This window comes from Ornithodoros turicata, unplaced genomic scaffold (assembly GCF_037126465.1).
Source record: "Ornithodoros turicata isolate Travis unplaced genomic scaffold, ASM3712646v1 Chromosome24, whole genome shotgun sequence".
Taxonomy (NCBI): Eukaryota; Metazoa; Arthropoda; class Arachnida; order Ixodida; family Argasidae; genus Ornithodoros; species Ornithodoros turicata.
The window spans coordinates 80,960-108,875 of record NW_026999345.1 but is presented as its reverse complement, the minus strand read 5'-3'; the positions used below and the strand labels follow the sequence as shown (position 1 = coordinate 108,875).

Genomic DNA, 27,916 nt, shown 5'->3' with positions numbered 1-27,916 from the left:
GGCCAAGATGAAATGTAAGAAGGCCAATTTGGGCGTTCAAGATAAAACTACATGAGCTGCAATGGCAGCTGTAAAATATAGCGTGGGATTTCAAACAATCTGAGCATTTCAGGTTAACACAACATACTCATGGGTGACATAACACACTAACATGACTAGTAATCATGAAGAAAGTGTCTGTCTTCACAATTCAGAGGGGAAAAGAGGTCTAGGAAGCTAAACAGTGGTGTAATTTGGCCTATTTGAAGCTTGCTTGAAACATGTGCATTCTCTGAGGGGTCACATGAGACAAAAATTCGATGTGTCTTTTAGATGAACATATACAGGGTGTTTCACCTAAAGTGATAAACCATTCTGGCTGGCAACGTACCCACCGGAGGATTGTGGCAATTTCGGCTATTACCTTCTGGAATCTTTGGCCACCATTTTGGAAGGCTTGGACAATTTGTAATTGCAGGAATTGTTTTTTCAATCAAACTTTGAAAATTGCTAAGCAAACCTTACTTTTTTTAACGAAATATAAATTCCTCCACGAATAACCGCAGACCTAACAAAAACTATGCATAATATAACAACCGAAATAATAAAAAAAAAACTAGTAAAAGTGCTGCTATGGCCCCTCCTGCTTTATCGTCGCAAAAAAGCATTCGTGAAATGTTCGGCAAGACGAGGAAGTGTCCCTGCCTTGATTTGTTTTGCTTTGTTTGTGATGGTTGTCGTCAGCTTCAACGTCAAACCAGAGGCGGGAACATTTCCAACTTTCACCATGCAGCGCACCTTCCACACCCGCTTTTCTGATACAATGAAGTATGCGGAGCAAAAGCAGCACTTTTACAAATTTTTTTTCGATCATTTCTGTTCTTATACTGTGCATAGCTTTTGTTGGGTCTGCAGGTATTCGTGGAGTAATTCATATTTCTATTAAAAATTGGGGTTTACTTGGCAATTTTCCATGTTCAATTAGAAAGTAAATAAATTTCCCCCAAATTGAAAATTGTCCAAAGCCTTACTAAATGGCGGCAAAAGTTACAAGAAAGTAATTGCCAAAAGTCCTACAGTCTTCCGGCGGGTACACCGCAAGTTAGAATTTATCACTTCAGGTGAAACGCCCTGTATGTGCAGCCTTCCATGTGGCAAAGTTATATCTGGTTCCATTGTCATCACCTTCCAACATACACGAACAATATACAAGCTATCTTTGCTATGAAGTATTTATCACAATTATGCGTTCCTGATCTCTCTACACAACTTTAATTTCGATATAATCCCACCTTCTATTTCATGTGCTACAATTTTTTTGTCGAACAATAGACATGGAAAACCTATTCATGTTGTTGATGTGTTTTGCATGGAGATGATAATGGCATAGCACTTCTCTTTTTGAAGCTTGCATGGCCCTCGGCCTGCAGCCAAATACAGGATGTTTCATTTAACTCGAACCCCACCTTAAAAAAATAACGGCTCATTGCATCACAACGAAATCGGCTGCATAGAATTACTAGTAGCCTAAAGTGTTTCAGTGTATTTAGTACCGCAATTAATTAATTAGTGGAAATTAATTTTATAACTTTCTCGTTAGGAGGATTACAACGAAGGTGTCAGTTGTGAAGTTGTAGGTGCTGCCATTAGAAAACGAATACAATGTCTTGCAACACTCTAGCTCATACAACTCGTTTTTTCCCCCGAGTCTGCAGAAATGCGCCCGAGCTTCCGAAACTTGGACGGAGCATCTTTCCGTCACGTCAAAAGAGCGCTATATCGCAGAGCCCTCGGATGTCCAGTTGACGAACAGGGAGATATGCAAACCTGCAGCGCGAGCTACACTGTTATCTATCAGCGAAAGAAGAAAAAACAGGAGGGAATCAAACAAACAATAAAAAGACAAAGCGGCGCGTTGTCATCATCATTGCGCCCTCTGATCGTCTAGCAGATACGGCATCATGCAAGGATGATAGATAAAGATGGTAGGTGGAATGGATCACATATCTCCTTTTTCGTCAAGTGAACGTGGGAGGGTGCTGCAATCGAGCACTCTTTTGACGTGACGAAAACATGCTACATTCAAGTTTCGGAAGTCCAGGCACATTTCTGCAGACCCAGGAAACGAGTTGTTAGAGCGAGAGTGGTGCGAGACACTGGATTCGTTTTCTCATGGCAGCCTCTACAACTTCACAATTACCATCTTCGTTGTAATCCTCTTAACTAGAAAGCTATAAAGTTAATTAACACTAATTAATTAATTAAGTTATTGCGGTACTAAAATACACTGAAACAGTTTAGGCTACTAGTAATACTATGCAGTTGGTTTCGTTGTGATGCAATGAGCCGTTATTTTTTTAAAGCGGGGCTCGAGTTAAGTGAAACACCCTGTATACTGAGGAAAGGAATGTTATGTACCACACTCTCAGGGAATGCACACAGAGGGTCAAAGCGAAGTCTAGTTAGTGTCGGAATGACTGGCCCATCTGTCGCCGCTGTTCTGCACAATACACCTAGCCCTTATCTTGTGTTGACGTCCTGTCATGACGTTCTTTGGCATGCCTCAGCCAGGACTTTATGTGGTTCTCTACTTCACTGTGGGTCGCATCCTTTAGCAGCCGGTTTTGACATTACGGTGCCTATAATTAACAATATAACATGGCTATCAGAAACACAGGTGGCAAGTCAGATATACAGAATATGCAAACGCAGATATATTTTATTACTTACTGCAACATGACTGCAATGGTGTGGGAAAATGTTTATTACTGTCAGCAAATTCCACAGCATTACAGCTGCGCATACATTCTTTATAGTAGAGTGAGGGGGGGGGACTAAGTACTGTACTTGTAGCAAGCACTGTACTTAAAACTCAGCATAACAGTCTTCGAGTTTAACTTTTACCATTAAAGCATTACAACGGAGTTCACAAAAGTAGCTAGGATTGCACAAGAAGAACTTACGGAATATGGCATCACAGCATAGCAGCACCCGTATTCACCAACTTACTTAAACCGTTGGTTTAGTGACGTCGGGTTTAAATCGATCACGTGAGACTTTCGTTCGCCAATCCTGGATCACCATCCCATGCTCTACAACCTCCTGCTGTGAAGCCAATGGCACCGCACATAGCGAGCTTCCTGCACGGCGCATGCGCATTTCGCCAGAGTCTGCCAGAAGCGATGGAGGCCGGTAGGCCTAATCCCCGGTTCACGAAGAATTTTTCATCAAATCTTGGGTAAGTTTTGATTGATATAGTTACTAGAAGCGCCCAGGAGGTAGATTTTATCGCAATGGGACGAATATTCGATTCAAATATTCCATTTCGATCATCCACCCAAGCTACTTAAACCGGTGGTTTAAGACCCATGTATTTGAATGGGACGTATTTTAAACTAGGGGAGAGGCTAGTTTAACGTCGGCCTAAGTACGTTGCAACTGTTAACGTGTGCTGAAAAAAACTATTGTAGAGTGGTTGTGGTAGGTGATGTTTCACTAATTCGAAATCTAACTGGTAAAAATTAAGCAGAATCGTTTTAAATGCACGGTTAGTAAACGAAAACGGCGTAACGCTTGACCGGGGTACGAAATGCGGCTGTTTTTAGAAGGCGCTATCGCGAACTTTTGCATGACAAAAGTAAAAAGCACCGTTAAAGTGTGGTCAAAGAGAGTGACATCGACATGCGCCACTGGACAAAATCCAGCCAGATACCAATCCAATGGACCGATAGAGCGTGCGGATGGCCGAACGTCAATTTGCATCATCAAAAACAAAGCATAGTGCTGGCGCTTATTATGATGTCATCTCCTGTGATACACACTGTAAGCACCCCGTCATTGTACAGTAAGAGCAATAACGTGCTAGATGGTTGTTGCGAGCCCCGATGGAGAAATTGAGGGGCGTTATCCACTCGCATATTTATTAACCATCCCAGTATCTATCATCTCTTTGCAGCGTGTCTTATCTCCAGAGACATTTAACCGTGCAATAGGACTGATCATAAAGTGCATTAGCGTCTTGCGGCTGTTGTGTGGATACTATCTAGGCATGGAAATATGCATGTTGTTGCACTACACTGAACACAGAATTTGAGCAGATTTTGCTTTCCCAGGTTATGAAAATACCGGAGCAAACCGAACGAGGTCCCCATTTTCCCTGAATTCACATGTAATAGATTTGTAGTTCAGATAGATGAAACTGAAATGTGTGTTTTACTTATTTCAGCATGCCACAGCAGAGGAGACCAATGAAAAACAGTTCTTCGGGTATTGTGTTACTACTGCTACATTCGAAAACATTCAAAAAGACAGCTCCTTACTTCTATTTTGATTTATCGTATGGTAACAGTAGATCTGCTTTTGTAGGGCTATTTCTGCAAAAGACACTACACAGCAGTGTGCTAAAGGAGGCTGGAGACCTTTTGGATGCATCATTACTTTTTCAGGTTAACTATTGCAGGTACATAACCATAACCAATCACTGACAGTTTTTCTGCATTGTATAAGCACAGATATTCTGGAGATCTTAAAAAATCTCTGTTGTGGACTCTTTCGTCACAACAACTTTGTATTCGTGAGATTTTTGTTTATATTCAGACAATAAAGGCTATTACATAGTTCCACAATGATGACTTTTTTCATAGAGGCATGCACTCTCGATACCCTGCTCAATTAGTTGGTGAGGTCACGTGAAAACATAAGTAAGCAACGGTGCACAAGGAAAAAAATCCTTGCTACATTCCACATGCTGACTCCACTAATATGTCTGAGGTGTACTGCAAAAGAGCTGAATTGCATAGGAATCAAGGGCAATGTGTACAGAAACTTTGAGCTCCCTTGCTCATTATTGCATCGCACTTGAAGTTGAAAATTAGATTAACTGCAATAACTGCATATAACACCTTCCAGATAGATTTAACAAAACATAGGGTACACACTTATCAATAGATGGTATTGACAATTATAATAGTAGCCAGCTGGTACACGCAACATCAAAACGGAAATGTGGTTCTGTCATAACTGTAGAATGAGTGCATGGAAATATTGTACATGGCCACGTGATTGTTGTCAACTACTTAAAAGAAAGTTAGCCTCTGTTAGCATGGGTACAGATTTGTCCTGCCAGTGCAGCTGTTTGTATATACACTGAACACACGAGAACATGAAAGAGCACGGTCCCATGTTAACAGTAGCTATCGTTCTTTTAAGTTATAGACAGCTGCCGTATGGCTGCATAGTTAATTTCTGTGTGGATGTGTTCAGTGTGGATATTGATGACAGTAGTAAAGCAGGGTAAACATGCACCCATGTTACACTATCTCTCCTTTTATGTTGTTGATAGCTGTCATATGGCCACAGAGTTTATCCATGTACTCAGGTGTTGAGTGTGAATATAGCACTAAACAGAAAAACATAGTCCCTTTTGTGTCTTCTGAAGCTCAAGGCTTTTCTTTCAGGCTAAAATGTATGCATGCTGTTCTGCATCATTTCTGTGAGCAGGACTGTTAAAAATTGCTTGACGACACTGCAGCTTTACAGTAGTGTGATCAGTGCACTCTTGTTGTGTAGTCTCATATCGTGTAGAGGTAAATCTTAAGAATGGGAAAACACATTCCTATGGAATCATGCTACATGATTTATAATATACTCCCGCATGCACAATGCAATCGTGCTTCTATTTATCGCGAATGCCACAATGCCTCTAATTTGGTGTCGTGCCTGTCTTCAACGTGTTCTGAATAGCTGAGTTCAAAAATAGTGAACCAAACCAATATCCACTTGTATATGCATATGTGTAGTACCTCACTGTACATTCAGTTATGTTACAACTTGTTCCCCTTACACCAGCTCAGGTGCATGCTAAGTGTCCACGGTTTTTCCCGTATGACATGTCCTGTACAATATCTACGCAGAATGGGTACTCCCATATCACACCGGCTCTCCTCTGCCTTGACTCGCACTCCACCCCTAAAGCAGTGAGTGGAGGGTATACACAATATGGGAATACTACGGTAACAAAAATCGGATGTAACTAAGAGTGTGTCATCAGCGTCATGACAAATAGTTTTAACATCTATGGATCTGTCACTCGAAACAGTGCCTGTCACTGAAACAGTGAATGCTGTTGCAATACACGACACCATGACATACATTTATCGCTGGAAAGCTTCCTTCCCCCTCATCGTCACCAGGAGAATATGTGGCATCTCATGCAAACTACTTTCACGGAATGACTGGCACCAAATGCCTGTGACATTACATTGCATATGTGTCACACCTGGTTATATATTTTGTTTCAAGTAAGCAGTTCTTCAAAGTCACATGTGATGAAAATTTACTGCTATACAAATATGTGGCTGGCGTTAGCTCAGGCTTATCGCATGCCATCCCCAACACAACTGACCTTCATGTAACACACGAAAAACATGCCTGTGTAAGAGCTTGCTTCACCACAGCTTCATAAATCTTGTGGTTATGTGTGTGGAATTTTTCATTTCTTTTTAACGGGAAATTCACACTACTTCTGTTTCTTTTCAGAACCCCCCTCTCCTCCCACATTTTCATTTTCTTAGGGGTGCATAAAGTTCAGTAAAGTGGAACGAAATAATTACATGCTTATCTTGTGTGCCAACATAATGCATTTGGCCGGAACTTGTGAAACTGTTGCTTTGGGTGCTCGTAAATCTTCTGAACCATTTCCCCATACATCATGTATTAATTTCCTGAAGTTGCCTGTATTTTCATCACTCGTTACTGAAGTTAGGTGGTTAGTCATGCAGAGGCATCTGTATTATTTTACAACATATTCAGTGTTATGTCCCATACATCTGCTCCCAAACTTTGAATATGTTTGAATAAATTTGATGAATATGTCGGCCTCTACAAAGTGACAACTACCAAAGTGGTTCAAAAAATAAGTGAAATTGTGGAAGAAAGATATACAAACATGTAAATTTTAATAAACGTAATACAGCACATTGTAGCTAAGATGCACGTGATTTCAAGTTGCATTCCTTTCTTTGTGTGAGCTTATTTGCATTGCGCATATTTGTCCATTGCAAACTTCATCTCACTGTCTGCTATAGGTCAATTCAGAAAGCAAGCAGACAATGGTCAGTGCTACTACAGAGATTTCATGCTAGAATGAGCACCTCTAGGTGCGCCTTGCTTTGATATTCCACTGTGTTGTTTCTCAAGAAATAGCACAATCTCTCAACACAAAGCTGTACAGTCAAACTGCATAACCACACAATGCAGAAATGCAGCCTGCGCAATAATTTTTCAGGGCTTTATATTCTGTGTAAAGAACGAGAATTAGTCGAGGCAGGTCACAAACATGAGCGATACAAACATGTAATCCTCGAATGCACAGTTGCTTGAATTACAATGTGTAGCTCAGGATGTCTGCAATCCAGTAAAGCATGGAAAACTGGGAAAATAGTCCGAGAACTATTCCATGACTGGAAAACTAAAAAAATGCCAAGCAAGCGGTGAAGAGCTGGTGAAATAAAAATTAACAGACTAAGTTTACACAATTATACAGTGTCAGTTATCATTCTCATGGCATCACACAGGCCTCTTATGTCATTTCACAGTCTAAGTTGAGTGATCTGTGTTAGAGTGGAGTGATAACTAACTGCATCACAAATTCTTTATGAACAAGAATCCTAAATTAAAAGCTTAAATAAGGAGTGATTTCACAGAGCGTAGTGCATGATGCAGTCGTCCGTGTCATTGTTCTTCTGTCCGCGTCTTTTAGCTGTCTACACACCATAATTCGTACGACCTACCCTGCCTTGCTACACTTGTTTAGTGCATGATGTGCTGTTGGCAGCCGTATTTTAGCATGGCATGGCATGAGCTGTGGGGAGTTTTTAAGCATTGGTGGCCGTGATGGTTTGGCATGTAATGGTGCGATGAAAATGCTAGTGAAATTTACAATGCCAGTATGAAGTTGAGAGAGAAGCTTGTAAAGAATGAGCATGGAAAATGTGTAAGTCCCGAACCAGTTGCATAAAAGTGTTCCCTCAATAATATACGAAGTTGAAGAAATAAGCACAATGCAATTATTGAACAAAATAACAGCACAGGCTTATTTGTAGCTGATGTTGCAGCTGTTGTATGTGTTTTCTTTGGTCCATTCCTGTTTGCTCTATCCTTTGAACACCACTTGTGAAACTGGTATAATACCTCCTTCTTTATGAGATATTTGATTCATTTTAACATCTGTATTTTGTGTACATGGTCCCACTGAACTGCAAATCCTGAATGGTTCAGACGTAGTGTGCTGGCACTAAAGTGTGGCCATTTATTTTAACAATGTCGAATGCTAATCATATCAAATGACAAATTCGCTCAGTAAATGTAATGACAAATATATACTATAGGTATGTTCCTATTTCGTGAAATTTCATCAGAGCAAGAGACAGTCACAACGTAACGATGAATCTTTGTGGGCTGAACAGAACAATCAATTTAGTGCTTAGTGATTTCTACAATAATCTGATATGCTGAAATGCAGAAATAAAAGAGGTCAGAGTTAAGCACAGCAACGCACCGCAATGACAGGGGGTGACAACACTTCCACGCTCACAAGCAAAGACGCCCTGGGTAACATGACGAAAACAGAGCTAAACAAACAAACGAAATACACACACACACAGGACGACGACGCAAACAAGGGAGCACCCTGAGTACGTCTTCCGTGTCAGTCGCGCTCCAAAGAAACACAGCCAGCAAAGAGATACTCTGACGCGTTGCAGGTTTGTGACACGTTGAAAGTATCACGTCGATTTCTTAAAACGATAACACCGCAAAAGTTGTGCGTGTGGGAGTCCCATGCAGCATAAGGCCACCCTTCCCAGCAAACCATAAACATCCAGAGGATGACTTCAAGATAACACTCGAGGGACATTAAGGACATCCTGTGGATGTCCATTATGATCCAGGTGATGTCAATATGGACTGCATGTGGATGTTCACACAAGCATCCATTTCCTGTCACAGAGACATCCACATGGATTTTTTTTACCTTTCTGGGAGATTTTACGTACAGGTATTACAGCCCCAGTAATGACAGTACAGTGTACCTTAGCTTTATTTTAGCTTTATTATAGATTATTTAATGGGTATAAACAGCATACATTTCACAATATATGTAAACGTAGAGTCTGACAAGGTTATGTAGCACAGTGAGTATTGACGGGAAAGTATATAAAAGTATCAAAAACTCAATCACAACAGATCCTGAGGCTTGGATACATATCACCGTGTAACAATGACTGCTCTTGACAGTCGGTATCACAGTAACGTCCCTTGAAAATTGGTGCTGACTAGGATTAATAGTACTACAGTAAGTTTCACAATTCCTCAGACGAGGTCACCTGTATATATGTCTATATATGTCTCTATATAAGAATATCATGTAAGCTCCTCGAGGTTAGGTTAGGCATGGGAGTGTGACATAGGTCGCCTTGACCGACACACTAGACTAGTATATATATATATATATATATATATATATATACTCATTGACGATGCGACAGCACCAGAGGACACGTGTTTCGCCGTGTTTGCGGCTCGTCGGCCCTGGGTAGCTGCGCATCGTTCGGGATTGGCTATATATATTGGCTATATCGGGAGATATATATATATATATATAAAGTGATATGAGTCCTCTCACAGTTCGCTTAGACTAGCACACTCAGATATGCATGACAGTATTTCAAAGTCCCCTTGGACTGAAGTATGCAATAACAGTACAACAGGGAAGCCGCCCTAGCAGTTCCTTAAGACCTCAGCACACATGACAGTGTGCCAAAAATACAGGGAGTTTTTTTGCCTGAAACAGACTTTTTGAAGAAACAAATACGCTATCAAGGTGTCGAGGATAGCTTGAGTACCAGAGGTATATGCGTGCAGAAGCAGCACAGGCAGAAACACCTTTTAAATAGTTCAGTGTTTTAAAATGTTACCTGGACTTTTTAAATCAGTCGCTGTTGCTGGGGCTGTTTTAGTACTTTCATACACTGTCTGTGTCTTTTCTTTGTGTGCACTCCTATACAGTGAGAAAGTTGCATTGTTTATGGTACGTCGTAACTACCAGATCCCTAATTAGATGAAATTACCACCACACTGAGGACCTGTGACTTTCCAACATGGCAGCACAAGTTGGAAGCAAGCGTCTTTACAGGAAATCTCGAATGGGGTATACCGGATGTTTCAGTTAAATCCCCGGGCTAAATAATTTGTGAACGGTTGCGCCAATCGAAGAACTTTCTTTTTTACAAGTATCTGTTTGATACCGCCTACAAGCTGCGCACCGTGTGAATGAGTGTTTTGGTTGCTCATTATCTAAAGAAAAATTCAAATGAGTTTCGTAAAAAGAGTAACTTCTAAACCAGGGCGCTGCCGTTATTAAAATGGGTACCATGGCTTTTGGGCCCTTCAGTGCACAACGTTTAGCGGAAAATCTCCAAATGAAGCGGCCATTTGTTGCAGTAATTAATTGGTTTCGGTTTACACAATTTTGTTGTGGGTGGTCGCGCTGAAGCGCAAAAGGGCGCTTTTCCACTTACTTACCCACCAATTTAACTTCACTTTATTTATTTTTATTTAGGTGCCCCAAAACACCCCACTACGGTTTTCTTTCAATGTATTACACCAATGAATTACGCCCTTTTGCGCTTCGCTGAGACGGAAATTATGTAAGTCGAAACCAATTACCTATTGCAACAAATGACCCACTTTTTTTGCAGATTTTTGTCTAAAAGGTGGTCACTGAAGGTCCCTATAGGGGTGGTACCCATTTTAATGCCTAGACCGTGCTGCTTTAGAAGTTACGTTTTTTAACGAAACTTTGAATTTTTAATTAAAGAATGAGCGCTTCCCACTCATTCACACAGAGTGCAGCTTGTGGGTGGTATTGGACAGAAAATAAAAAAGAAAGTTATTCGTTTGGTGCACCCATTAGCGAATTATTTAGCCCGGGGATCTAAGTGAGACACCCGGTATAGTTTGAATTATCATTCACCCAATTTCATTCTGACATTTTATTCTATACAAGTGTACTATTGTACTCTTTCATCTCAATTTTAATATTTCCTTCATTAATATTCTTCACATTCCACATTTCTTTGCAAATTTCGTATTTCAAATGAACTGCCTCCAATACAGTTATCATACAGTTATCACACCTTTCTTTGAAAGCCCCAATGAAAAAGTTAACACATTTTATCTAAATAGCCATCAGTGGTCATAGTATCGAAGCTGTAGCGGACGCATGCAGCGCTGAGAACTATACTTACTGAGACAATTATTTAAAACAAAAAAGCTCCCGGTGCATAAGCTGTGCTCATTCTACGGTTACTCTCGCCAGCTGTTTTTCTCGGTCTTTAGCATGTCGCAACCATGCCTTGATATGCGTCCCCACTTCCACCTTGTTTGCTGTGGACCTTTTGTGTTTGCTCGTACAGCCCCTGAAATGAACGATAACCTGGTTCACCAGTTGGCACGTGGCACATTCTAACAAATTATGCTATAGCTATCTAGTTAAGTACAGATGCTTAAGACGAATGCACCATTTTTAATATGTGGCGGCACGGTTTCCATTTTCATGTGTTTCTACAAGTGTCCTGCATTTACTTGCTTTTTGGTATTCATCGTTTCAAGCATGGTTATTACTGCTTCTTTTTGCACAAATTTTTGGATGCGCATTTGATGAATGCAATGTGATCCAGGAAACAGGCCTTGTCATTCCACGCCAGACCAATGAGCTACGCACTACTGTTTTGCTTTTCTCGAGCTTAGTGCAGCCATCCTGCATTAAAGCTGCCTGTTATTGTTCCTGGGTCATGTCCGTACATTTTTTATGCCACAACCCGGGAACCGTAGTCTAACTCATTGGTGAGAATGGGAAATCCAAGAACGAAAAAATGGTAGCACCGCCAGCATGGTACCGGTATAAATGTTCCGCCTATTTTAAGCCAGAACGACAGCCACGCATGTCCCGTGCGTTCTGAGGAAAAAGTTCCACAAGCACACTTGCAACTATAGTACATACAGTACAACCAGCACTTGATGTTCTCTAGCAAAAATGTCCTTCCTTTTACTTCAAAGATGTACGGTTCTCACTGATGCAGTAAAGACTCGTACGTTGCACTGTGATGGAGACGGCATTTGAAGGTATGGTATCCGTACTGAAAATGATGCTGGGGAAGTTGAGCACTGCGAATTTTCGTTTGCCTTTCTGCCCGATCCAGCTCTATACTGTTCCGCCAAGGAGTCGGTCAATATGTAGCACAGGATGTTCCGTGTTGCGTGGCCAACATCATAACCCCCAAGGCGACAGAGTTCATCAATCTACATTTGGGTAGAGCAACAAAGGTATTAGACGAGTATCAATGAACTACCTCAATGATAGCGTAATGCGCACCAGCTTTATCAACCGCATAGGTACACCAAATGGAATGCTTGCTGTGGGATACAATCTTGCATAAAAATTTGCTTATCCATTTCGTACTGGAATAATGTTAAGACTTATAATATGCACTATACTTTAGCATTATTTAATTTCCTTAAGTTTTCTGTACAATATACATAGTTCTACTATGCATCCTCTACGTTGAAATTCCATATTGACATGAAAGCAGGTAGCTTATTAACCTTGACTGTGAATATACTTCAGTAATGCAAGGAAGATTGCTCACCAGTTGAGCTGTCTTGCTCTCGTTCAGGGTGCTGTCAAATGCCTCCAGGTCTTCAGTGGTAGTGAAAGGTGCTCAAGAACGCGAGCGTGTCGAGAACACAGCTCCTCGATTACATGTTGCAGCTGGACTAGGCGCATCATATGCAGCAGCCTCATGGCCTGTCGTTAAAACTCTGTATGACAAGGCACAGCACCATTATATTTGTAACGAACTGAGACAGTGCAACATTGCGATCACCCCAAGACGTGATGTTTTTAGATCAAACCTGCGAACTACTGCGAACATGCGAACTACTCGTCGACGCTGTTGGGTTAGCATAGTCACCGAAAACGGCGATGAAGCCCTCACTCTGTCGGTGTGCTGCACTATAAGCGTAACGTTTCTCCTTCACTTTCGGCATTTTAGTCCCACTTGCAACCGCCAAGGCACCAAAACACACTACTAAAGCTTTAGTATAGCACCAACACTGCAGCGAAACGCCGAGCAGCGAGACGCGACAAGCCCTATTACAAGTCCTATATTACGAAGGAAACAGAAAGGAAAACATGGAAATGCATGAGAATTACCTTCTACAGAGCTCCCCACCGCACGTCGTGCAAAAGAAGCGCCGCGGCAAAACGTGCAAATCCAACTATGGTAGCTAGAAAGGGTGGTACCCCGACCGGCGAGAGAAGCGCACGCTCCCGCTGGAAGAAAGGCGCAGAGGGCGCTCCGAGCCGGAGGTATGCGTTGTTTCCCCAGTCGGCGGTTCGCATTTCGATGAGTTTCGCCAATAATTGTGTTCGGAAGCATTTTCTTGCGAGTTTATTCTCAGCCGAGACACTACGAACAGGGGCTACGTGTATTCTTGAACGATTGCGGGGCTTTCACACGAAAAAACAATAACAACAAAACGCAATTCGTACGATAGCAGCCGACGGATTCTAGCGAGCGCAAAAAGCTGCCGCGGCTGCTCCAATTACATATTATATCTTTTCGTTATCCGCCCTTTCCTCAGCAATAACGGCACTTTACTGCACAAACAGGATACATTTGACTATTTATGGCTTGGACAATCATACGGCCCTGCCCTGAAGTCTTGGCGACTAGCGTAGCAGCTACCGCAACGAAAATAAAATAAATATAAAATAAAATAAATAAAGCTTGTTTAAATAAATAATAAATAAATAAACAAAGCGCTTGGCCTGGTCTTCCTGCGTGCTATATTAGTTTAGTCGAGACTGTTTGGGCATATTCCTGCGTACTCTTCTCTGTCGAGGTTTACGCCTTTTACGTAAAAATAAAACCTTGTGATGAAATAAAATTTGCACTCAGCACCTGTTAGTTCATTTCTGTGGAGATCCCAACCAACTTGGTGTGTTGAGGCTCGAGCACCGGTGGTCAACTCATGGAGGCTGTCAGGATGTAATTTGTACATGTTGAAAAATCTAGTGAAAGCTGCTTCAAAGGAAGCAGGGAAGAAGGGAAGGGTCCTTCTCTGCCGACGTATTCCCGGCGTCTACAGCTTCATCACCCATGTGAGGGTCAGATGTATTCCTTCTTTTGCAAGGCAATGGCGACTCCACGCTGCCGTTCCTGCTGTTGCGCTGAGCGGGCAGTTTCTTGGAATTTGTCCGGAAATTTTTGTGTCCGGGAGTATTGTACGTACCGCACCATCTTTCAGGGTAGGCCGGTCACGCTTCATCGGCTCGATCTTGACGTTCACGACAGGTGCGTTGGCGTAAAAGCGCAATCGTCGATGTGTATTTCGCAAACGGCCGAATGCGTTTGGAGAGGCATGTCTGCACTTGGTGTACGCTGATTCCATTCTTGAAACCTTTCTGGGTCCTGCGGAACGGCGAAGAGCGCGAACTTTCCAGTTGCGTAACGGTATCCAGTGTTGCAGCCGGGCACAAAACAGTGTTTTACATGCTGCTTACGTTGTCCAGGCATTCAGGTGTCATCCTGAGAGAATCCAGGTGTGCGCTGAGAGAATCAAGTGGTCACTTGCTGAGAGACACAAAACGCTAAAAAGGCAAAAAAAATAGACGAGCGGGCCCGGGACGCAAGCAAAACGTACGCGCGAACGCGGCGAACCTAGCATACCTCAGACTCCCAGCGCCCGCTGGCGCCGTCTTCCAGCGGCGGCGTGCTCCGATGTACGAGAGAAGCGGCGCGGTCGAAGTACCACCCTTTCTAGCTACCATAATCCAACGAGGCGGCGAGTGATGATTGTGGGGATGATGATGACAATCGTGTCGATGGCGGTGCCGCTAACTTGATAGCACGAGCACTAGTTTCGCTGGAACTTGGAGATGTGCGGAGGACCCAGGGGGATCGCAAAGAGATCGGCTTCGGGGTGGGTAACGTTGTGGAAACGGGTTTTGACTGCATAAAAATGCTTTGTTAATAAGAGGATACAATTCCTCTAGGATTCAATGCATACATGTTCCGGATACTCATTTAACACTCGCTTTCGAATAACGACAATTTTATGCTTTCGTATGTTGGAAGCACCTCGTAGAAGGGAAATAAATGATGTTTAAATGGATTACGACTGATCTATATTAAGTCTCATGAATCAAATTTACCTTAAGGAGATGTCTAAGACACGTCAACAAAGGGACGCCTTTTTCCCGGCCACGTGCGTATGTCAAAGAGACGTCAGCTCATGGAGGTTATTTTTGCGATGACATGCGGACATCTCATAGACATTCAAGATGGACGAGGATATTTGGATCAGTTTTGGACGTCCATGGGACGTTTATGGTTTATTGGGTTGCATCAACTTTCTTTCTGTTTACATCGCCCACAGTGATCGAACACTTGCACACACGTTGCGTTCATGACACCAGGCTCAAAAGCGTATAAAGGACGCTGCTGGAATGCCCCAGCAATCGAGAGGCAATCTTGATCGTTGCAGTTCACCACACATATCGCACAACAGAGGATAAATAAGCGATGGTCGATGCGGATGAAATTATTACACGCAACCACAATCGACGACCAAACACTGATAGCACAACGACCACCTCCGCGAGGATACCTACTTCTGTTTTTCGAATAACATTGCAAACGCTCACTATGTACACCTTTTTAGCGACCATAACAACCGTATCTCGCGGAGCTTGTCATTAACACATACAGAGGTAGATCTAACCACCGATTACCGATACCCTGATCGACAACCACCTGCAGCAGCGCCATCTCAACTTTTCTTCCGTAACAACCTCATAATAATAATAATAAAAAAAACAGGAGCCTTCCCTCCTTCGCAGTCCTGTGGTCTGCTACTTTCTCCCTCCCCTCAACCGTCACGTGACAATGTGAATAATGCGCATGCGTTGTGGTCAACGCCTGGGATGGCGCTTCATAGCCGGAGAGATCACGTGATCGATTTAAACCCGACGTCACTAAACTAATGGTTTAAGTCGGCTGGTGAATACGGGTATTCGAGTTTAACTTTTACCATTAAACCATTACAACGGAGTTCACAAAAGTAGCTAGGATTGCACAAGAAGAACTTACGGAATATGGCATCACAGCATAGCAGGTCGCAGAACTTGATCTTGCCCTTGCCGCCCTGCCAGCTGAAGGAGGTTGCAACCTTGTCTTTCATCAGCGCCCGTAAAATTATCTGCGTGGCATCTCTGGTGTTTGTCACACCATACCTTTGCAGAACGTCCATCTGAAGTGAACATCCATCGAGTTATCACCCATGTTGATACATAATCTGGGCTACATGTTGCATATTTTCTAAACCTCAAACCCCTATTTTACCAGCAATTGCCTTTACCAACACAAGTTCACACCACAACTGTAATTACAGTTATCTTACTTGGTTATACCTTTTTTAATTCCGTGTTAGCTCCACGAAGCAACTGTGGGTGTGAGCGGCCTATAGACGTGGACAGATGGAGAGAGGACAGAAGGAAAGAGTGGAAGACAGGGGGTTAGTATGCGTCCTTGGCCGACTTATGACGAACCATGCTGAAATTTGTAACGCCTGCTGGAAATCCCAGGGAAAGCCCCAGACATCATACAAGGTGCAGGGATTTGAACCCACATCACCTCCCAGTCTCTGCGTGGAAAGTGGTCATCCTGACAAATGTGCCACTGGAACTGGTACTTGCCAATACCGCCAACCCTGCATTACAAAGGCTGTGACCATACATGAGAAAGATAATGGGTGAGGCTACAGCATGCGAGAAGCTCCCAGCAATCCCAGCTGTGCGCATTTTATTAACTGCCCATTCTTAAAACCCTGGTGACTGCTTGATGATATTTCTTTCTACCCAGCGTTGGTGAAAACATAGTCTCTGTTCATACGTTAACTGGTGTTTGTTGTGATTCCAAGCCTAGGGGGCAGACTAAACTTAACTAACCAGTGACAAGTAATATGCGACTGTCTGTTACCGGTACAGTTGTGAAGGAACACTAACCGCCAGTTTCTCTCTTCTTGTGTTATTACAGTGTATTCTGCTTATACACTCGCTTGTACACGCTCATGTTAGCCTTCCCACAAGAACAGACAGTCCATGAAAAAGTGCAATGCGCATAAAAGGACTCACCAGTTTCCTCATCTCCGTTTCTTGTTTTAGTGTCTCATCAAATTCCAGGAACTCCTCAAGTTCAGCATGTGGCTCAATGTCATTATCACTGGTGCCTTGCGACGTACGTTGTTCAAGGGAAGAGAATATTGCATTCAACTGTGCTGTGTGGTCTCCTTGCGTGATTTTCAGTGTGTGGAGGAGCCTCAGGACTTCATTCTCAAATGCTGTAGAGGAATTGTGCACATATATTATATGAATATCCTGCCTCAAAAACATTATCTAAGTACGAACATATATAGCAGACAAGGAAAAAGTGAAAGAATTAGTAAACTCTAATTTGGGCAGCTTCACACACAGGCAGGGATCAAAACCGGAACTGAACCGTAACCGAAAACCACAAAAAAAACATTTTTTTCCGAACCGAACCCGAACCGTAACCATTTGTTCTCTCCCCTTGAACGAACCAGAATTGAACCGAAAAAACATGATGCGGTAACTGGTTCGCCTGACGGTAAAAACGTGTATACATTCCCGTTCGACTGTTGCTCAGCACCTCCCTGCATCACTCGGAATCTTGCCGAATTCATACAGCTGACAAATTGATAAACCAAGAAGTGGTGAGTCCATGTACCTCCTACAGCCTCACCTCCAAAAGGTTCACGACATCCCTGTACATTTTTCCCTCTGACTTGAGGTGTAAAAAAAAAAGATGTCCTACACGACAGCTACACTTCGCATTGTTGCCTCGGCTGCTTCCTTTCATTCGGCGTCGCAGTGTGAAGACGTCGTAAATTTCAATAGTTCATAGTGACATCAACAAGCAAAGCAGAGCACTAGCGATCACGGGAAAGATGTTGGCGTGTGGTCCAGAGCATGGAGGAAGGAAACACAGGAGCGAGCGACCTCTCACCCTCTTTTCAACAGGGAGCAGCGTGCCATCCTGCGCGTGAGGGGAACCGGAGAAAAGGTATCCGGAGAAAATGTCCCCAGCTGAAAGATCCCCTCAGGAGTCTCTCCCGTGGAGTTATACTTTATTGCTCGTAACTCACATCAGTGACCATTAAGGTGCGTTCCCAAGCACGTGATTGGCGAGAGCGAAAGCGGCAGCGACAATTTTTCCGCAACTCGGCTTCTCGTTGAACAATTTATATGCGAGTGGAACCTGAAGCGATGTTCACAACCAAACCATACGGTTGCGAGAAATCTGTTATGGCTACTGCCTGTGCGAAACAGATTGCTTCCGCGGAACAGAAAAAAATGTCGCTGTCGCCCACGCTCCGCAAATCGTGTGCTTGGGAACGCGTCATTAGAGTGCAAATTTTCACGTAATTTTTATATTGTTGACATGGTCTTGTACTTTTACGCTTAAAACGACATTCTGGTCCAAACCCATGAGACTGATTAGAAGAGTTCCGCAGAGATGTAGCAAGAGGTTGAAGAAGAAACAGAGAGAGAGAGAAAGAAGAGCATAGAGAGAGGGAATGTATTGCAGCGACCACTACTGCGGCACCCAGGAACTCCACACCATGTGTATTTTCATGATTTAGATCTTAAAGTGCATTTTTAGCTTTGGAGAATTTAGCATTTTTCGAGGTCTCTTCTCCGGGGACCTTTTCTCCGCTTTTCTATATTTTTTATTTAGAAACTGGCGATAGCCTTTTGTAATGAAGTGCAATGGTATGCTATACGTCATTTCCCAGCACTTTTCGGTATGCTAAAGGATGATCTGCTGTGAACTCCATGGTTCTTTTTACCGAGGGAGTAAGAGGAAGGAAGGAGGAGCAAGCAATCACTGGAACCTGGTATTACCTCTCACATTATTAGCACAGCACACGTAAACTGGTTCAGACCGATTAATATCGGCTCAAACCGTAATTTTGGTTGCGCTGAACTCGAACCGAACCGATAACCTTGAACGGGAACTTGAACCGAATCAAAAAAAAAAAAATAACTGTTCCGAGCCCTGCACACAGGAGGTAGGCAGACAGTGTGAAAGACATGCAGTCACGGGTTAATGCAAAATAAAATAAATTGATAAAACAAAACACTTATACAAGCAGTGAAAAGACATAATTAAAAGCCATATATAAAACTATCACAATGGAAATTGGCACACAGTCAATATGATGGCAGTAGAACTGTCAGGGTTACTTAAACTAAACCTGCGGACAAAAATAACACTTGCAAACTTGCATATGATTATTGTTACATGCAATTTTTAATACGTTTTGAAATGTCCTTGAACATCCTCTCATTCCCTGCACGAGCTGTCAAAAGCCCCAAGTGGTTCAGCAAGATTCAGTTGAAGTGGAATACGATAGATGTTGCAATCTGGCATGGCTGGCAATCTCTATGACAGGCACCATTGTAAAAGGAATACAGGAGGCATGCCAAAACTCAGGAATAATTGGCTAAGTACACATGCGAAAATAAAAAAATACATACAAAACCACTATGTTACATACATGGCCCCACATTATTGATATGCTTACGCTCTCACTAAGGCACTGTCGTGGTCCTGGGCACCGTAAACTCTAATAATCACGCACCTCCTGTATGTAGTCTGTGGGCTGTTGCAGCAGGTGAATAGCAGTCTTGTGTTCGAGCACCCCTGTGGTGCGGGTTCTGCTGTGGATTTGTAGAGCATTCTGGAACATGCAGGAGAATCTTTAACTTAACATAAAGAAGGGAATCATATTATGAGCCACTGTATCTACCTCCTGTGACAGTGGGTGCACTGTGGGGTATCAAAGAACCAAACCTGGACCTCTGGATGCTGGCATGAGAAGGCTCAGCCCGTGCGAAGCGTGCACCACATGCTACCATTGTACCACTGGCTGGAATGAGGGTACCGCATAAGTATTTCTCAAGTGGCTATCTAAAAAAAAATCGCAGCGCTTTTCATTACTAGCACCTCCATACCATATATGTCTGGTGTGCTCCCCCTGCTGCCTGCCTGAGTATGATGCGTCTGTTGAGCTCTTGAAGTGGACTCCCCACTGCAGTCTGAATGAACAGACAATTTCCACTAACATTAAAGACACACTCCTGAGAAACGTTGGTGAAAGCAACACTCCCAGATGTACCAAGAGCAATTTCATAGTAGGAGTTGTAGATCACAAAATGCCTAACCATGCAAGTTTCTCGACTTGAGCCATGTTTTTCATACCGCTGCTGAGCTGACGTTCGACAAGACAAGGTGGTGAGTATGGATCTTCTCTTGTGACACATGTGTCATTGTGTGCAAACATATATCTTGGCTGCCCAGTACATCTATCGAATACTGGATCATCTGAAACATCACAGCAAGCGTTCTTGCGCTCTGATAGGCTCATCAACAGTCGGAGTGCTGTCTTACCATACAATGCTGCTAGTCCACTTATGTTGCAAGGCTCAGTGCGGCACCCGTCTTGTGGCATTGGAACACTACCTTGAAAGAATTGCCTGGCAGATCCTAGGAAAGAGATTTTACAGCTAAACAGGCAGGAGGCAGGGCACAGCAGCATATGAAAAACTAACTGAACTAGCTACACTATGCAGCAGTAGTCGTTTCCATTACAGAAGTGAAATTTACGGTAGCACCGACAACAGTTTCAGGGAGGTGCAGGCAGTGCAGGCAGGCAGGGAGGTGCACGCGTACTGCATGGCACTGAGGTCTCACAACTCTCCCCTCCAGCGACACCCTTGTGGCTCTTGTCCATACTGCCATATATAACTGTGCACCATGATAACATTTCTTGCTGTACCTCTACCTCTACGTGTCGCAGGTAGAATTTTGCCATTGCTTGTACAGGGGACTGGGGGACAGGCACGGGATCCTGGAAGCGCTGTCCCCAAGGTGTGTTCGGCATACCGGACGGTATCGTCGGCGTGCAGTGTTTCTGGAACAGTCCCCAAGCACTTTCCCAAAATGCCTTTCACATAACAAGCTGTATTTTTTTCTTACCACAGACAGAAGTTGCAGAGCCTGCACGGTGATGTTGACCATGACCTTTCCTTGACCATGGCCTTTCTCATGCACACGCTTGATAGTCTCTCCTATGACTTTCAAAAGAACGAGGTCGATTCTCCACTCACTATGCATGGCATGACTTCGCAGACAAGGAATAACACACAGACATGAAGCAGTAGCGGAAACTGGCACTGAAGAATGTACAGCTTACGACGTACTTGTCAGGAGCCGACAGTGTGCAGTTTATCCCGCCTGTATCTCCAGGCGTTGATTGTTCATTTCGACTAATAAACATGTACTGGGTAGCATGCCGTATGTGTCTGGTGGTGGGAAGAAACATTCTTGCAAGACCTTTACATCCCAGACAGGGTAAACTGCAAGCTGTTGATCCCAGACAAGTATGTCACAAGCTGTACCGACAAACATGCATTAAACACACACAAAACATGTCCATTGCATAGAATGTGCAGAATAATGACATTCAACACTATGCTCCTGGCATCAAGCTACATGACGTGTGCAATAGAAAAGAGTGAAACAGAGCTAGCCTGTAATGACAGCAGCCTGCAGATGTCATACCTGGGGGAGGTGGTAATAGTGCTTCCCCACTGTCACTACTAGAGTCGTCACTGCTGATGAACCTACGAGGCCTTTTGCGCGTGCGTCTGACTTCATCATCAGATTGCAAGTCAGATGTGTGCTCAGCTGCAGGCAGCTTCTTCCGTGCATCCTCGTAAGAGCCTTACGTGCAAAAAGACATGTCAATCATAATCAGGCTAACTTGTCTCATATATTGACTGAATACCAGAATTATTTGAAAGTATGAGAATAGCTTTTCCTCTTAGAGCAAAAACCAGAGAAGCAATAAATGAAGCTGAAGGCAGGGCAGACTTCTGCTGTGAAGAGTAGTAATTGGGAGGGGTGCATATCACAATGCAATGCATTACATTACAATACAAATACGGACTTACAAAATCCCTCAATTACTGCACACTCAACTCTTCGCCAATTCAGTGCTGGGGTTTGCCCTATAATTATCATCGCCCTCAGCTTGCTGGAGTTCTTCTCAGGGGGCCACCAGCAAAAGTTGCCGTCGACCCAGGTGTCATGTACAACCGCAACATCGTTGTCCTCGCCCGGAAATTTTGCTATCAGAAATTCTTCTTTGCCTGCAGGTAATATACATGTATGAGGAAACAATGTTCTGCACTGTCAGAAGAGCAATACCTAAAAGGCGTCCTTGGCAAAAAAAGAAATAACAAGATGCGGGCAGCGTGACGGGTCAATACAAACAAAGTATGATAGTCATAATGGTAATCACAGTAAGGTGGACCGTGACAGTGCAACAATGAACTTCGTAATTAGCTACAGCATGATATAGAAGTTAATATGCACGAAGCAGTGGGAAGACAGCCCACTTTCCTTGGAAAGGAAGCTTCACGCATTTCACTGAAATATCGTCCAGTGGCCAGGCACGTGTGCTGCCGGGTTCCGAAACCAGATGGATATGATATATGAAGAGATGTGGAAGGACAAGGAAATGTGTAGAGGTCACTTTTTTGAAAAAACTGGCGTCCAATTATGCATGGCTTCTTCGTTGCAGAGTACACAGCAATGTTCTCAATCTCAACCACACTGTCATCTAGGAGGATGCAGCAGTTGTCCCCACAGCTGCTTCGTAAAGTGTACTTCCCAGCTATCACAACCTTCTTGTACTGTGGGCCTTCACAACTTTCCAAGAACGGTCCTGCATTGTGCTCAAGGCTGAGAACTACCTCTTTAGCAGTGCTAGCACGTATGAAAGGTGGAAGTTTCCTGCCCTCCAGGACACGTTTAAAGAGTTGCTCCAGAGGACGTTCTGGCCGCGAAGATGTCGCTTCACCTGCTGCATGAAATTTTCAAAGGCAAAAGCGCTCCATGCATCTGTAGGGCCATGGTTCTGCACGTCATCAGCCAAGTGAAGCAGCCCATGAACGTTGTATGATACACGGTCTTCCCCGTAGACTGATGTGAAGGTCACCACAAAGTAACGCAACAACTCTCTTGCATAGTCCAAATGCTCCTGAAGGTGTCTGGCACTGGCTAATATGGTGAGCGCACAATGCAGAGCCATGAAATTCTGGTACATTCGGCTTGCGAGAATGGAATGCAATACAACCGGCCCAGTGTAGAGTAGTAACAGCCTGAACTCGGTTGCCTTCCATGTATCAAGCTCTGTGAACTTCTTGGTTTCCTCATAAATTCGGACTCTAAGTACTGCCGAAGGGACAGATGCTTCTCAGATGCCTCAAGGCATGTTCTGGGGCCCTGCTTGTGGTGTGTCTTCGGACCCCTGAATCAAAGCTGAAGCAACTTGCGTACTACACCGAGGCACACGAGGAGCATAAAATCCAGGGGGACAGCTGCGATGATATCAATTGGAAGCTCCGTCAAGATCGTCATTCCGGTGTGGTGTTCCCTCTGAGCAAAGCTCCGGAAACTTTCATTTGTTCTTTGTTCACAGTGAGCAAGAGGAAAGCACTCCCTACCATTTTTATGTTCCCCCTTGATGGTGCACTTCGTACAGTTATAAAAGCCAGCATGGCTTTGCACAGACAAAATATATGCCCTGGCAGGGGCGTCACATACTATGGCATTGACTCTAATGTGAACCAGTCTGCTTTGTATTGGGACTCCACTCATTAGGACCTGTTGAAGCTCCGTGACGAATGATTGCAAGAAGACATTCGCGTCCTGGGGTTTGCTTCTCCCATAAAATGTGCCGACAAAGAATGGAAGCCCGTCACCACAGTTTGCAACCTTGCAAAGAATGGGCCAAAACTGGTCCCTTGTGCTTTTCGTCAGTGGGAGGCCATCAATATTGAAATCCAGTGCCAGAAGGTCTCGCAGCTGTGCTATATTCTGTAGTGAATACTGCAGCCCCGATGCAAGTCCAAAGTGGCAATACTTGCCACTGCCCATTTCGACTATTTCTGAGCAGCGTCTAGGCGTCTGCATCAGGGTTCGTGCACAGCTTGGCAGAGAGCTATGGGCGGGATGTGTTCGTAGGATCTTTAGCAACGAGGTTACAGCGTCATGCTTGACATTGTGACTCATTACCCATTCCCGCAGCTCTGTGCGAAAATCATCACTGAAGCTTTGTTCACCTTCTGAGAGTTGGTGAGGCACTATTGGTAAGGCTGTATGTGAATGACGAGTTGCATCAGGGGGTGTCCGTGCACTTGCATTCTCACTGTGCACGTTTCCAATGTCTTCAGTCGGTAAAACATAATCACGGCATAGTACTGGGGTTTCCGTCAGTTCAGCATGATCCCCGGCATTCATATCATCGCCCTGCATTGGCCCTTCCAGTGAAGCATTGCCCTGTGAAGTTGAAGCACCATAAGGGGCAGTCTGTGCGTCGCTGGTTGCTGTCACAAAACGTGTCTTCGGCTGAACATGATATTCTCTGCATACTCCTAGAGACTTCTCTCTCCACATGTCGAAGGTGTGTTCTCCGAGTATGTTTAGGCATCTTAAAAACATGACAATTACAGAATAAGTGGATTCATCACCTACACAAACCAGCATATGAGCATTTACCCCCTGTATGCTTCTATCGTTGTGCCCTGCTATTACCTCTTTCACAGTAACGTTATGCTTTGCATGGTACTTTAGCCAAGTGAGGAAAACTCTTTAAAAAGCAGGTGGCTCAACGGATAAGCGAAACAAAAGAGACAGTGGTACTACATCTTAAACACCAAATTGAACTGAACTTAGAACACATATATGCACAATGCTGTGGCACAGGTACGCAGCATGCAGGATAGGATCTAAAACGCACTCGAACACGAAGTAGATGGTCAACCACGCGCCGATACAGAACACACTCTCTTTGTTATCATCCATCCTTCTCCTCGTGTCCGTTTTGAGTGCTTATCCGTGACCAACACGATCTTTTTCCCTCATACTCTACAACTGTGAGAGCAATATAAACGTGTAAGGACAAAAAGAAGTACTGGAAGCATACCTTTCCAACTCATTCTTTGTAGCCTGTGCAGAGGAGATCCAAACAAACGACCAAAATCGGAGGATCATGAGACGCAGTTATGCGCTGCAACCGAAAGTACCCATATCAGTAATTCATCTTAAAGTAAACAAGTCGTCTGTAAAAGGAACTATTCCTATGCGTCCACCATTATGCAAAAAATGTCACCGGGTGTGCGCTAGACGAGACGCGTCCCGCAAAATCAATAACAAACGTGATGGGATCACTCTGGTTTACACTTCGCAAAATAAACTTCGAGAATAAACTCCTCAAAATAAATCACGAAAAAATCCACGGTGTAAAGATAAAGCCGTAAAAATCAACTTTTGCGATACAAACGCTTCAGATTCAAACTTTCAAAATAAATCGTCTCTGATTGGTCGACAGGCACGGCAGCCTCAGAGCAGCGAAGGCTTTTGGCTCCCGCGTCTCAAAATAGTTCCCCGCAGGGTGTGGCTTTTTGCGGTGGGCTGGGAACGAGAGTATCGAGTCTGGACGAATCGTTTACTGTATTCTCCGCCGGCAATCAGGATTCTGTTGACACTGCAGTTAATGATTTGCTCTGCTGCTCGCCTGTTAAATTTGAGTATGTCGAACTCTGAATTCGGGTGGTGTCGCCGAATGAGTTCCCGGTGTTGGTCCCAGCCGTCCCAGCTATGGTGGACACCTGCTATATTATGAACATTGTCGCGAACATCGCCATTCTCCTGCAGCTGCCTTGGTTGTGAAGTCGTAGAGTTGAAAAGTGACGATCGACGAAAAAGCCTGATTCCGATACCGTGTGGATGTGTTGTGTTTATCCGTCTGTACGTGTTTGTGTGTGTTCCAGCCTCAGAACCGTAGAATCGTGAAATCGGAACCTGCCTGTGGTTTTCCTTGTGAGCCTACGTTCTGATTAACGCAGGGAACAGGTACTGGACAGACTCTCGAAATGCATTTCTGCAAATAAGCTGCATATGAATGTGAAGAAATTGTGTGTTTGCTTGCAAGAAAAAAACTATTTTCTCTCGAATGAATAACTTGAGTCAGCAGAAGTCCTAATTTTTTTGTAACCAGCATACGGTAATCTCAAAGTGTAACGAAATAAGATTCTAATTTCAGGAACATCCACATTGATTCGCGCACCTTCCTAGACAACGATTTGCCATGCAAAAGCTGCAAAAGATGTATCTAGACATAATACTTCAAGCACTTTGTTTTCACTGGGCTTTGAATACACTGGAACCGAAAAATGCCATTTTCAAGGTATTAAAAACCATGAAATTTTCTCACAAGAATTTTTGCCTCTTTGTTATTCGCGTGGACTTACTGTGTAAATTCTGGTTATCAGATGTCGGAACTGAAGAAAACTAAGAGCAATGAAGTAACTGAAATCAGAAGTGTGAGAAAGGAATGGCATCCTCCGTCGTTTTTGTTTGCCTTCGTTTCTCTCCTATGATCTTCGCATTCAGAAATCCCCAAGTACGTTTATTAGAAGTCACTCTTTATGCCAAGAAGAGGTCTAAAATTTACGGTACCAGCTACTTCACTGTATGGTACCCTTGCACCCATTTTTACAGCTTATAAATATTGTGCTGAAATATGAAATCGCTGTAAAACTTGCATCCTGTACGACATTACATTAAATGTGCTGCTTGCAGTTCTTCAGCATTGTTTCTTCCTCACGTTCAAGTGAAAAGGCAAAAAGAACGCTCCGGGACTTACTCTCACACAGCCATTATTTCGGGGCCATGTCCTCGCACTAAATGGTCACGAGCATTCTTTGGAAAACTATAGCGGCACATAGGGAAACCGACATTGCATTTGCACCGACCTTCTATTTCTAATAATTAAACGAGACCTAATTAGTACATTCGCTTCGGATGTAGAACATGTTGTCATCCTTTACAACTGCAAAAATATTATTTCTCTAAGAATAAAATATCAGTCCATGGACATGCTATATGCACTGCACCTACTAGAAATTAACCAGTGCTTGCTGAAGATATACTGGTATTTGTGTCTTATGTGAAGTATGGCCCACATTTTCTTTTTGACCAGCTATGCCAGTGTGAGAGCTCCTACGCCAGACTAGCTAATTCCTCCTCTTTGTCCTCTATGTGGTCACATATATGTTACGCTACAAGGAAGCTACCTGATACCACAGTACCACAGAGGTGAGTTTACATGAAGACAATCACATAGCAGAGTGAATAACAACCACCATTATTGACTTAGTTTGCTTGGTCGATGACAACTGAAGGTGGCATATTTCTTTCCTCAGATTTTTTTTTATTGGTTTGTTCCAGCTAAAAACAGAAGCCATACACTGAGCAGCAGGGCATAATAAAACCCTCAATAAGCATCACTTTGCCTCTTTGGCTTTGGCAAGCGTGACTTTGCCTCCACAAGCATAACTTTGACATAATTGCTTTGTGCCGTGATATAGGGTACTATGACTGTGTTCGCAGTACGATTTAAAATGTTGGCACCTATAGGGCTAGATTGTAGCCCCTTATTGCGTGCAAATATTCTGATGCCTGCAGAGCTGTAAGCTGTTCTTCCGGGTGAAAGAAAGCTTGAAGACTGCATACGTTGTGGCTCACTGCCAAAGAGATGCGGTTGGAGAAGAAATTACTGGACATAAAGCACAGTGAGGCATGCTCCACCCAGGCCACAAGGAGGTACACAATTAATTTGAGCCACCTTCTGTTAATGCAGCAAAAACACCTATTTCCAC

General features: G+C 43.5%; 3 long non-coding RNA genes across 4 annotated transcripts; all 3 read right to left on the bottom strand.

Moving 5' to 3' along the window:
- Positions 1-2,336: 2,336 nt before the first annotated feature.
- Positions 2,337-17,854, bottom strand: LOC135373416 (uncharacterized). Of its 2 annotated transcripts, XR_010416448.1 has the most exons (5): positions 16,514-17,854; positions 16,194-16,353; positions 12,687-12,858; positions 12,133-12,339; positions 11,328-11,456 (listed from the first exon to the last, which is right to left on the bottom strand). It is a non-coding gene; the product is annotated as an uncharacterized LOC135373416 (long non-coding RNA). The 2 variants fall into 2 exon arrangements; XR_010416449.1 differs by lacking the exons at positions 11,328-11,456; positions 12,133-12,339; positions 12,687-12,858 and adding an exon at positions 2,337-2,618.
- A 1,316-nt stretch (positions 17,855-19,170) lies between these two features.
- On the bottom strand, positions 19,171-20,823 carry LOC135373356 (uncharacterized). Its single transcript, XR_010416426.1, has 4 exons — positions 20,577-20,823; positions 20,141-20,510; positions 19,936-20,055; positions 19,171-19,866 (listed from the first exon to the last, which is right to left on the bottom strand). It is a non-coding gene; the product is annotated as an uncharacterized LOC135373356 (long non-coding RNA).
- A 392-nt stretch (positions 20,824-21,215) lies between these two features.
- On the bottom strand, positions 21,216-22,666 carry LOC135373409 (uncharacterized). The gene is made up of 3 exons (XR_010416444.1): positions 22,142-22,666; positions 21,750-21,911; positions 21,216-21,262 (listed from the first exon to the last, which is right to left on the bottom strand). It is a non-coding gene; the product is annotated as an uncharacterized LOC135373409 (long non-coding RNA).
- Positions 22,667-27,916: the final 5,250 nt, after the last annotated feature.